The sequence below is a fragment of the Gadus macrocephalus genome, chromosome 4 (genome assembly GCF_031168955.1).
Source record: "Gadus macrocephalus chromosome 4, ASM3116895v1".
NCBI classification, from domain to species: domain Eukaryota; kingdom Metazoa; phylum Chordata; class Actinopteri; order Gadiformes; family Gadidae; genus Gadus; species Gadus macrocephalus.
The window spans coordinates 20,715,196-20,726,291 of NC_082385.1; the positions used below are offsets into that span (position 1 = coordinate 20,715,196).

An 11,096-nucleotide genomic window follows, 5' to 3' on the forward strand; every position below is an offset into this window, starting at 1 on the left:
AAAACCCAATCCAGGGCTGAATCCGAATACTCATACTTATAGTATGCATTTTGTAGTACGCCACAAATATAGCGCGTCCGAATGCTCAGTGTGCATTGTGTAGTACGGAAAACGTTTCCGAATGCGTCTATGCGTACTACCGCCACAGTATAGAGTGGCGAAGTCACGCCCCTTCCGGTAGGGCTTATGGGACCTATGAGATCGAAAAATATGAATGGGTGTCAATGGAGAGAAAATTATTATTTTCTGGTCCCAGTCTTTATATGCCCTGGATTACACATATATTGTTTGTGGATTTAAATGATAATTTTTCATGCAAAGAAAACTAAAAATGTTCGTGAAGAAGTTTGATAATTTTAGGTTTTATGTGAGGCCGCTTTGTGAACTACAGCTCTTCGCTGCTCTCGACGCATATGATATACGTCACCACACCCGCCCTTGGAACTCGGCACAGAGATGGCGATCTCTCTGCCCCACTTCACCGCTTTTTCCAAGGGGAGGATAAAAGCATCGAAAGAGGTGAAAACCATTATAAGTCAGGGCACGTGCAGAGTTTCAGTTATGCCGATGGGAAGATTGTCGGTCTTCTCCACGCCAGTCGCAGGGAGCGTGACGTCACATACGAGCCGTGTAGTCTTTCTCGTTGTGTTTTCTCTACAGTCTTTGCATGAAAAATTATCCTTTAAATCCACAACCAACATATGTGTAATCCAGGGCATATAAAGACCGGGACCAGAAAATAATTATTTTCTCTCCATTGACATTCATATTTTTCGATCTCATAGGTCCCATGAGCCCTACCGGAAGGGGCGTGACTTCGCCACTCTATACAACGGTAGGTCACTACGTTACCAGACTACGAGTCTGGTAACGAACGAAGAAGAGATGGCTGACCCGACACTACCAACAGCGGCTTAGAAAGACGTCATAGAAAGCGGCGAAAAAAAGAGACATTAAAAAGAGTAAAAAAGTAAAGTAAGTAATTAAGTAAAAAGAGAAAATTTTAATTTAATAGCAACGATGACAAGACGGAAAACAGGTAACTTATCAAGGTAATTTTGCCGGCATCTGAGGGGAGACACGTCATCTCCAAACATCCGGTGGAGTTACGGCGGTGTTCGGAAGAGTTCAGAGGCGTTCTACGCATAGCTGTAGACCGTTCTAGGCGTTCTACGCATAGCTGTAGACCGTACTACACTGTCAAGTGTAGTACGGTCAAGTAGTAGACACTGAACATAAATAGTATGTACTAAGTATTCGGATTCAGCCCAGGTATTACTGAAGGCATTTAATGGTCAAAATATTATTAATAAATATTCGAATATATTCTAATACTAATATTAATAAACAAACGAACTTCGAATATGATTTTTGGCCAAAAGTCAAAGCCCTAATACACAGCCAAGGCTCTGTAAACTTGTATGTAGACAAAGGGTATGTAAACAAAGGGGCCCACCATAGCTGGCAACATGCCTGTTAACATGCAAGTTTACAGAGCCAAGGTGTTGTAATAACAATGTTGTTTTGTTTCGCACACACACAGTAAGGACAGGTAGCGGCTCATGAGGAGATATTCACAGATTTTGACAAAGTGATCTTCACAAGAAACGTTCTCCACAATAGCTGACTCCACCCTTAAGAAGAATACAAAAATAAAATGTTTTGCTTGATAACATTTACACAGCCATGTATATTTATACAGTACATCTCTTTTAACACAACTTTTCATACATAACCTGTCATATTTATGTTAATCTACATCTTTGTTATGTTCTGTAGCATTGGAACAATGGGGACCGACTCCAGCAGGACGTGAGTAAAAATGTGATCTACATATTATTTTTCTCTAGATAGATTACAACGTCACAGAAAACATAAGAGAGGTCAATAGGGAATGAGAATCGAGCGCCGGTTCCTATTCAGAACCGGTGCCCAGTGAACCAATTCTTTGGAATTGTCAGCAAACATTCATTTTTTTGATAAGATAGTCCTTTATTAATCCCCCTTAGGAGAAATTCGCAGTGACCAGCAGTACAGTGGGAAAAGAGAGTGCTACAAGAGTATGCATACAATAAATGTACCAATTTGAAATAAAATATAATTAAAATATTAGAATAAAGATAACATACTATACTACATGTAACTCTCCGTTTTTAAGTGACTTGTCTATTAAAAAAAAAATATGAGTATAAATGTAAATGTGCCAATGTGCAGAGGTTCCTGAGGTAATGCAAATGAAATAGCTAACAAGGTTTAACTAACAAGGTTATCAAGGCTACTCTTACACCTCACCTCCACAAAAAACAACAACAATATTTCTCTTTCCCCTTGTGTCTATCCGCCAACCATCTCAGTACCACACTAGAACATGTGTAGGTTTCACAGGTCAGAAAGTCCAACAACAGGTCAAATCATTATTAATCGAAATTAACACGTTAATTTGACAGCCCTAATTATTATAATACAGTGAAGAATCAAAGGACTGATTATGATTAATATTACATGAAATGTGTTATTTTTAAACACAAGATTTGAACTGTACTATGTTGTGTGCTTGTTCTATTTTTTGTGTCATTAAGGACTATTCAGCAGCAGAGCACATGGTCCATGAGGATTTGCCTGTTGCAGAATCATCAGTTGCTTTTCAACTGCCGGCAAGGTAATAAACAAATTAGTCTTTCATGTTCTATTAGATGAAGGCTCATTGTATTATTAAACCAGAATCCATTTGACTTTGTTGTTGTTTTTCATGTGTTTTTCAGCTGAACCTGTTAAAACATGGCAGGTTCCAAAGGGCCTGACTGCTGCTGGCTTTGTCGCATACTTAACGTCAATTTACCCCCAAATGGAGAGGAGAAACTTTCAGTTCTGCAAAGTTAACCGCCATAGGGTCCTGATCTCCCTTGAGGAGAAAACCCCTGAACAATTACGGTCCAGTGGAGTGTTGGGTCGTTCGGCTCTATACATTCGCCCTGAGGTTAAGTATTGTTCTTTATTGAATTTTTCTGTTGTTGTACAAAATAGATGTTTCAATGTTGTATTTTTTTTTTCCATATTTCATAGAGTGACATTGAGAATGAGGAAGAAAAGGACTTGGTGAGTTCCAAGAGAAAATAATTAATGGTGTTTTCCCTTTCGCTGCACAAAAGCATACATGAGAAATTGTCATGCACTTAGTAATGTATTTGAAGTGCACAATACAAATAAATTATAACTATTGTTTTGTGTGTAATCTCACCCTTTATGCATCTGAAACATCAAATCAGACAAGTGATGAGGATGAAGGAATGCTGGTAAGTTTACTTAACTAAGCTGTTATTATCTGTGACATACAGTAAATGAAATAGTACAATAAACTGGCAAATAGTAAATTAGATACCACCTTATAGTAAGGATGACAAATTGATCCAGTAAATCAAAATTCTACATTGTTTTCTCTCCATAGCCAACATACATCATTTATGATTAGAAGGCATATGTATTTAATTCACTAAAACTTCTGAAGGGTTAACAGATTGGAAAGTATACTTAACTGTGTGCACCCCAGTTAACAAGGTCCAGCATTTTTTTAACTCTAGAAATGTTTACAGGACTTGTCTGATCGAGAAGTAGACCTGACCCAGGATGAAGAGCAAACAGTAAAGCAAGCGAGATCTATGAGTTATTCAAATTAAATCTAATCCATAGGAATGGTAGTTAAAGTGCTACAAGAAGAAAGGCATAGTAATTACAACCATACTGACCTTGAGCAACAGGAGGAGAAACATTGTCTGCTTTGTTGGATTTTCGGCAGTGATCGCAGCACAAATACAACACACAAATCAAAAAAAGAAAGAAAAATTGCAATGACAAATGAGAAAAATGACTGTCAGTCTCTGGCCAGGTATATACTGAAGGGCCAATCAAGGACAGTCTTTCCTTGATTTATAGATAGAGTGATATATCCACCCCCTTTTATTCTGTTTTAGGTTCCTACACCAATGTATAGAGAAAATTTGAACTTTTTGGGCATACAGCTCTGTTAAACATTAAGAGACCAGTCTGGATTTTTCTTAAATCTTCATCTCTACATTACTTAATGGAAATGCTCTTAATGACTATATTCTTATTGCGAATTTGGTAGACATGTTTTCGGTAGTTTATAGTATAAAACCAAAATGTTCATTCTACTCAAACATATGCCGATAAATAGCAAAACGAGACACTGAACATTTGGAGTGGTTTCAATTTTTTCCAGAGCTGTATATCGAATGGTGATTAATCATTATGAATCATGATTAATCCACAGCTACCCTGTGATTAATCAGATTAATTAATTATTAATTGTTTGACAGCCGTAATATACAGCATATACAGTATATATACCTAAAAATACAATGCTGCATGGGTCAGAAGATGCGAGTGTCTGTAGTTGGTTTGTTTGTTCAAATATATGTGACTGATTTTGCTGACCACACACTATTATTTTATGTTTATAGCATTCACCCATTGCAGTGATGAGGGTGGCTGCATCCCCTTCTCCACCCGGCTCCTCTCCACAACCCAGATCCCCTTCTCCACCCAGATCCCCTTCTCCACCCGGCTCCTCTCCACAACCCAGATCCCCTTCTCCACCCAGATCCCCTTCTCCACCCGGCTCCTCTCCACAACCCAGATCCCCTTCTCCACCCAGATCCCCTTCTCCACCCGGCTCCTCTCCACAACCCAGATCCCCTTCTCCACCCAGATCCCCTTCTCCACCCAGATCCCCTTCTCCACCCGGCTCCTCCCCACAACCCAGATCAGATTCCCTGCAAGGCATGAAAAATATCTTGCAGGCACTACGTGCAAATGTAGCCGTAGGTTCCGTCGACACTGGGGGACCAACAAGGGAGTTCCTAACCCTTCTTATGAGGGCAATTCTGGCATCCAGATTCTTCGTAGGACCAGAAGACAGCAAGCACCTAAGCCTGGTTTCCATTGGTATGTTGACGACAGGACAGTGCAGACACACAAACGTATATAAAAAAAATGGCCCAAACATGTACAAGGTAATAAGATATCCTAGCAAAGTTATATTGGTTTTCAACCTCAGGTACCAGTACATTAAAAAACTTTGAAACGTTCCTACAATATTTAAAATGTTGTTTGTACTTTCAGGACTTAAAGGGACACTATGTAATATTTTGAGTAATTTATTACCTCAAATCAACATATTCATTCATAAATAAGTCCTCATTGGTGTAAAATGATCTCTGCCAAAAATCTCACTTATCCTCCTGAGCGAAGAATAATTAATATTAATATCAATATGGTTACATAGGACGGGTAAGCTTCATGGAGGCTTCCATTTTCTTCCGGTCTATGAGCTGCCGAGAGGGTCAAAAAGCACTACGTCGTACAGGAATTGCAAACGCGTTTTCACTCTGAGCCAGCGTAACGGTGGAACAGAGCTTAGTATAGCGAGACGAGTTTTACCGGCAAATTTGAACATGCACCGCATTTGTTTGAAAGACCATAGTTATGCCACGCCACAGGAGAAGGAATCATCGACGCCAAAAAAAAACGACGATGTGTAAGCATGTATTAGGTGACCTTGGGTGTCTTGAAAGGCGCCTCTAAATGAAATGTATTATTATTATTATTATTATTATGTATAACATGGTTTTCCATGGCAACGAGATGGGCGCTCCTATGTTTGAGCGACTCGTCATTGAAAGGCTACTTTCCTCCTCATCCTCATCGTCATCCGCTTATCTGGGGTCGGGTCGCGGGGGGAGCAGCTCAAGCAGGGGGCCCCAGACTTCCCTTTCCCGGGCCACATTGACCAGCTCTGACGGGGGGATCCCGAGGCGTTCCCAGGCCAGTGTTGAGATATAATCTCTCCACCTAGTCCTGGGTCTTCCCCGAGGTCTCCTCCCCACTGGACGTGCCTGAAACACCTCCCAAGGAAGGCGCCCAGTGGGCATCCTTACCAGATGCCCGAACCACCTCAGCTGACTCCTTTCTAAGTAAAGGAGCAGCGGCTCTAATCCGAGTTCCTCACGGATGGCTGAGCTTCTCACCCTATCCCTAAGGGAGACGCCAGCCACCCTTCTGAGAAAACTCATCTCGGCCGCTTGTACCCGCGATCTCGTCCTTTCGGTCATCACCCAGCCCTCATGACCATAGGTGAGGATAGGAACGAAGATCGACCGGTAGATCGAGAGCTTTGCCTTGCGGCTCAGCTCTCTTTTCGTTACAACGGTGCGGTAAAGCGAACGCAATACCGCAGGCTACATACAGCAGGCTACTTTATTACATATTTAATTTACTTTTTCATATTTTTGTCGAGTTTAAATCATGACAATATTCTTATGACTTATGGATACTGTCAAATGCGTTGGAGGAATTCAAAAGCCATTCTTCATCAAGTTATGGAGGTTTATTCTCTGCTGGGGTCACACGTATCCAAATCCACCAAGACGCACTTACGCTAGAGCGGACCTTCTGGAGCTTCAACTCGCTTGCCAGACAGTTGATTTATCACCCGAACAACTGGATTTCATACCAACAACTCTGATAAAGAAGACAATACGGAGGAAAAGAAGATCGAGAGGAGGAATTAGGAACAGGATAGGAGACGAGGAAGTAAACTCTTTGCCAGGGCGACTAACTGGCGGCGCGTACAGTCGCAGCGGCCCCTCTTGAGATCTGTGAGATTGAGATTGAATGTTTGAGTGTGAGACTTCCTACAAACGTAGTTTATGACAGGGAAACAATATTAAACATTAGGACATTGAGAGCGAGTAACATCACTGGCATTCGCTGGCATCTGGACATACTACGCAAACACAGGATACTAACGGACACTGTGACACCGTGCCCGGAACTGCCCGGAGGAGGAAGCAGCAGAGACGGGGTGGACGTAAACAAACTGAACAGCTTCTTTCAGCTCCTACCCTCCAAGAAACGCTATCGCAGCTTAAGATGCTCCACCACCAGGCTGCGGAACAGCTTCCTACCTCAAGCTGTCAGGATGCTCAATGCACCAGCGTCCCAGATCTTCTCACTGGACTTTATTTATTATTTATTTATTATTTATTTATTTATTCATCATTGGGACGTTTGTTTGTTTGTTTGTTTGTTTGAAATGTATGTTGATCTTGATCCGTGAGAAACGCCTTCTCGTTTTGTTGTTCAATCAACAAAATGACAATAAATTTGATTTGATTTGATTTTGATTTGATTCCGTACGTTACAATGTAAATTGTTGGTATTTAGAATACTGTTACATTGTTGAAATCAACGGATTACAATGCGTTGATTAGGATACGAACCTCATCATCACTCGAATGACTCGATGAGGTAGCCTAGTAGGTGTCATGTCACAGCTTCTTGGCACATACTGCCCACCGTAGTTTTTGGACAAGCGAGCACTATTAGTTTGAATGCAATATACAATTGTACCACTAGATGGGAGTAATTTTTACACAGTGTCCCTTTAACCGGGGGACCTATGTCACCATTGGCAAGATGATCGCCATTTGTATCGTCCATGGAGGTGTGGGGCCCCATGTCTTTTCAGCGAGACTGCTCTGCCAGCTCACAGGGGAACCAGCTCCCCCTGTTGATGTGATGGAGATCGATGACGAGGAACTGAGGAGTCAGATCCTGAGGGCAAGTTACAAATGAATGAAAGAAATATTCCTCCTTTTGAAGACCATGTAATAATTTGCTTGCACAGTTCAGATCATTGATGGATCCACCTTCAAAAATATGTCAAGTTATTTGAACATACTGGTTGTCTAATACATTTTAACCCATTTGATGGAACTTAATGGTCATAGAGTTGTGTCATTATTTCTTAAGGACTCAATAACTATCTTTTCCTTACAGATCCAACAGGCATCATCCATACTGGAGGTCCATGCTGCTATAGCCAGTGCGGCCTCAAATCTGGCGCTATTGGGGTCCCTGACGGTCATCAGAACGATGTCAGACAGGGATGAGGTTGTGGAGTCTGCTCTAAAGTTCTATTTGGACAACCGACTACATGTCCCTCTCCAACAGTAAGTGTTTCACAATATACCAAAAAAAGAAGAAGTATGGTTTAAGTTGCATTAAGTTTGCAGGCCACCATACTGTACAATTAACAATGAATCTAGCCTGATAGAGTGGTTGCCTATTCAGACCTGGATAATCCTGGGTGAAAATTTAAGTAAGTTTGGGCTAAGATGGTAATTACCTGTGCTTTAAGGACAGTGCTGTCTGGTCTCCTTTGTGTGGCTGAGGTGAAACACAAGCATTTTTTTCCGCTTGAACAACTCCTGGTTGAACGATCTATTCTTGTCCTTTCCCTCTTGAATAATGATTAAATCCGTCCGGCGATGTGGTCCCAAACGTTTTATCTCCAACTTCTGTTCAAGTGCTAAATCTCACATGACAGATACTCAACACGATTCATCATTTAATGAATGAAACGTCCATTTGTTGTTATTTACTGTAACAGTAACTACGTTAGCCAGCTAGCAAGATCTGATCGGCTCCCGCCGTAAACCCCGCCCTTTCTACAAATCAGCCAATGAGAAGAGCCTTGGGGCACTAAACTTCTGGCCCCACCGCCGAAACAGAAGCGGGCGCTGCGCACGCGCTTGCTCGCGCAACAGCACCAGTTTTCTACACTGCAGCAGACGGGGCCATCTCGGCTGTGCCCCACCGAGCGGAAATGACGAGACGGAGCAACGAACTATTTCACACACAACTACTACACTACAACAATTGCGTTCATCAAATTAAAACTGCGGACATGTAATTAATTATTAACAATTAATGTATTATTAACTTATGCTCAATGACATTTTTGAAAAAAAAAATGAAAAGTATAATCGTGCCCTGCACGGCAGCGTTCTCTGGTGGGGCCGTGCCCCACTGGCCCCTAATGCAAAGACGCCACTGAGATTAATTTAATATGAAAAGTGTCTGCTTAATGCACTGCATAAACCAGGTCAAGCAGGTAGGGAGGGTGTTACGCCCCATTCTAGGGGCCTAGGACGCAACATGAAAAACCCCCACCTTCCCCAACTCCCAAGTAGCCACGAGCACACACGTTATTCAGTTTTAACCGAAAACAGGATTTATTCGCACAATATTATCAACGTAAGTAAGGTAGGCTTCAGAGTGGGGCCAGTCCAAAATAACAAACGAATCTGAAACAAAATGGACAATCAACAATCAACTCGGCTCCCTTTCTAATAAAAACAAGAGAAAACAATACACACCGAAATAGCAGCCCAACTCTACTATTTCACAGAGAAACTTCTAAACTGAAATACAGGACTTAGTAAACGTGTGGCTTGTTGGAGGAGGATGGAAGTGTTGGCTGCCACGGTGGCCATCTTGACTCCTTTTATTCCTGTTGGGGTTTCCTGCCTCGGCCAATCACCGTCCCCGGCCGAAATGAGTGGATCAATCCCCACCCAGGAATGGCACATTCCTATTTACATAGGAGATCGACAAGAAACACAAAGCCACACACACAAACGCAACAGAATGCAAAAACTACGACCACAGTCGTAACAGTGGGTTATACAGGAGATCACTTACCAGATCGCTCCCCTACTCCTGACATTAATTTTTCCTTTGTTACTTTGAGTAAGGTAGGTTTTCATGGGATTTGTTAAAACAATGCCAAATGTAATTATTCCACGACCCTAATCTTTTAAAATAATGTTTTAAACCTAAAAAGGCACCGTTTTCCTATTCAAGTAGTAATGTCACTAATACAATCTTTTGGAATTTCTTTCAAAGATTGCGGCAAGGTTTGGAGTGCTTGGGGGTGCTGCAGGCGGCAGTAGGGAGCACTGCTTTTAGAAGGCTGTTTTCAGGTGGACCCCCTGCCCCACTGACAGCAGAGCAGGTGATGAATATGTTTGCCGTCAACTACTCTGTTCGAGGGAGCTCACGCCGGTCAGAGGAGGAGCGGGCAGTTGGCTACTGGAGGGACTGGCTCATCGATGTGGAAGGTATGCATACTTTAGTAACGTGAAATGAAAAATGGGAATTGATGAAATAGGGCATAGCAACCAACTGTGCCTGAGGACGTTTAAGTTTCATCAAACGTTGCGCCCACTGCAACGAACACCGGAGCCAGGGTTTTTTCTAAACAAGGGAACAGGGGCGCTGCGCCCCGATACTCCCGGCGTGCGCCATCCTACCGAAATGCCGACTGAACCTGTCAGACTTGGATCTGTACTTACATGCTGCTGTACAACATACACTATTTCTCAAAACGATCTTTTCTCCGCGAAAATATCCCAACACCACCACCTGACAATGTGTCTGATCCTCAAATAACTTATAATTACTCCAAAAATATTCCGATCCGAATTGGAGTTTCCCAGACCGAGTCGACATGCTAACGTTAAAGTTATTAGCAGCTAGCTAGCTAGCTACTATGTATTTGAATGGGTTTTTGGTCTAGGCGCTAAGATGCTAAGCAAGTATACAAGACCATTCCAGTTCTCTCTGCACAAAGCGGTTTCAATGAACGACAGAAATAAACAAATGCTTGAAAAGAGTGTTGATCAAGAGTTTTGCGAGAGCAAAACGAACAGTCAAACAGGGTTCCCTGTTACCAGGGAACCCGTAGCAGGGAACTAAATGGCAGCTGCACGGCCGAATTAGCCCAATAAAAGTGTAGTAACCCAGAGAACCAGCTACAACATAGTTTTCATCCAAACGAGCCGTCTTTAGCGAACGGTGAATTGCATTGGCTTCTACGAGCAGTCGGCTTTCAGCCGCGAGCTTAGGGACCGTCTGCAAAGTGCAAAACTGAATTGCATTGGCTTCTACGAGCAGTCGGCTTTCAGCCGCGAGCTTAGGGACCGTCTGCAAAGTGCAAAACTGAAAACGACAACAATAGTAACATATCTATTGCGTCGCCATTATTGACTCTAGAGCCCCAAAACTTGTTCCATAGAGGCATGGCACAGGAGGTCTACCATGACTAACGCTACCCTGAACCACCTCCTCAGGATCAGTATTGAGGGGCCTGCAATAGATCAATTTAATTTTGACAAGGCAGTGAGCCGTTGGGGCAGTCTCAGGAACAGACGGCTGCTGTTGTGATTTGTCCT

At 42.4% G+C, this 11,096-nt stretch overlaps 1 long non-coding RNA gene across 1 annotated transcript; it reads left to right on the forward strand.

Moving 5' to 3' along the window:
* The first annotated feature begins 1,777 nt into the window (after nucleotides 1-1,777).
* On the forward strand, nucleotides 1,778-3,013 carry LOC132456325 (uncharacterized). Its single transcript, XR_009525430.1, has 3 exons — nucleotides 1,778-1,812; nucleotides 2,580-2,659; nucleotides 2,763-3,013. It is a non-coding gene; the product is annotated as an uncharacterized LOC132456325 (long non-coding RNA).
* Nucleotides 3,014-11,096: the final 8,083 nt, after the last annotated feature.